The following is a 1723-nucleotide window of genomic DNA, read 5'->3' as shown; positions in this document are numbered from 1 at the left end:
GGTGAAACCCTACATACAGCTTGCCATGGAAGGAGACTTGCGTGTTTGAAGAAGAAGACAGTAGGAAAGCAGAGATTCAGAAGATGGAGCATCTCCAAACCTCAACCTATTCTCCATTACTGCAAAACAAGTAATCATTTCATGTTCTTTAGCTTTTCACAATCAATCTTGATAATTTCTGATATCCTGACTAAGATTTACAAGATAACCATAGCTTGCTTCAAGCCGACAATCTCTGTGGGATCGACCCTTGCTCACGCAAGGTATTACTTGGACGACCCAGTACACTTGCTGGTTAGTTGTGCGGGATTGCAAAAGTGTGATTGCAATTTCGTGCACCAATATTATTGGTTTCACTTTTACTTACCAATCCAATTCAATTTTATTTAAAATATTGTGTCTATATCGATTTAGATTTATTGGATTTGGATTTGGGAATTGATTTTTCTTATTACATCTATATTGTGCATATATGTATGTCTCACTAGACATGTTAGCTTTTTTTTTTTCAAACGTAAAAACCGTAAAAGAGGAATTGTATATATGAGCTTGGCTGTGATGGAATGACATGCATGTGTAGTGCTTAGTCTTTATAGGATGAAAATATTATGGAGGTAGAGGACCCTTGATTTGGGATTTTTTTAGTGTAAGTTTAAAAGTCAATTTAGCTCCTATCCTAACATTTATTGAATTAGTTAACTAGTATGATTATTTAGCATTTTTGTGTGCATAGAATTATCATGTGATGGAAGGATATGAAAATATCAAGAGCCTCATGTTTTCCTTGATGCTATTTTCTAGTTAGTTTCATGGATAATTTTCCCATTATTAAAAGGTAAGAACAAATATAAAATTGTGGTTTTAAGCACTAAGGCACAATATTATTTTTGACAGTGACATTTTTGTATTGTGCTATATTCTTGTCTAAGCTCCGTAGCTTGATCACTTAAAGCATGGATTATTCAATGGCATTTGGAATCCTGCTCGTCTTTTATATTTGGTATTTGAGTAAGTGTTCACCATTTCATTATCAATTATTGATATATATTGTATCTTTAAACATGATATGCCTGGTTAATTTAGTTGATCACTTTTTATCTTTTCTAAAAAAAAGTTTCTCACATCAAAGTATGTAATTAGGTTATGAAGGAGCTTATAAGAACCAACAGGAGAACTCTTCGGCAGAATCAGTTCACTAGAATCATGGAAATTGTAGTAACCATTGTAAGAAGGGATAATTATATCTATATGTTCTTTAACTTCTTAAGGAAAAAAATTCCATACTTTAAATTGGTGGTGTCTTTGTATTTTATGTAATAAAATTTGTTTTTCAGTTAATTTACTATGTTGATATTTTTTATAAATATATTATTTTGTTTTTCAGTTACTTTTGTTGTTTTTGCCACAAATTTAGATTCAATGGCTTTAAAATATTAAGATTTATTGTATTAAAAAATCCAAAAGGGACAAAAAATATATTTTTAAAACTAAACCAAAAAAATTTAGCGTTTTTTAATAGGAAAATTGATTTTTTTTAATTTGTATTGAAATTAGCGGCGGTTAACGCAAACAGTCATAAATTAAAAAACCGTAATAACATTGCGGCGGTTCTTAACCGCCGGTGAAAAATGAACTAAATCCTAATACTTGTATATAGCGGCGGTTCAAAACCGCCGCTAAATTAATTGCCACAAAATATTGATTTAGTGGCGGTTACACCTGC

General features: G+C 31.2%; 1 long non-coding RNA gene across 3 annotated transcripts in view; it reads left to right on the top strand.

Annotated features, from left to right (window-relative positions):
• The window catches only part of LOC127744834 (uncharacterized), a 15023-nt gene extending 13685 nt beyond the window's left edge, over window positions 1–1338 (top strand). For 2 of the 3 annotated variants that reach the window (XR_008005991.1, XR_008005990.1), the window contains 2 exons: window positions 734–1008; window positions 1141–1338. This is a non-coding gene — a long non-coding RNA (uncharacterized LOC127744834). The remainder of the gene's footprint in view (window positions 1–733; window positions 1009–1140) is intronic. The other variant, XR_008005992.1, reaches the window with a different exon arrangement.
• The last annotated feature ends 385 nt before the right edge of the window (window positions 1339–1723 follow it).

Source organism: Arachis duranensis, chromosome 2 (genome assembly GCF_000817695.3).
Source record: "Arachis duranensis cultivar V14167 chromosome 2, aradu.V14167.gnm2.J7QH, whole genome shotgun sequence".
NCBI lineage: Eukaryota > Viridiplantae > Streptophyta > Magnoliopsida > Fabales > Fabaceae > Arachis > Arachis duranensis.
The sequence above is the reverse complement of the archived record's forward strand: the minus strand, read 5'-3'. Positions and strand labels throughout refer to the sequence as shown.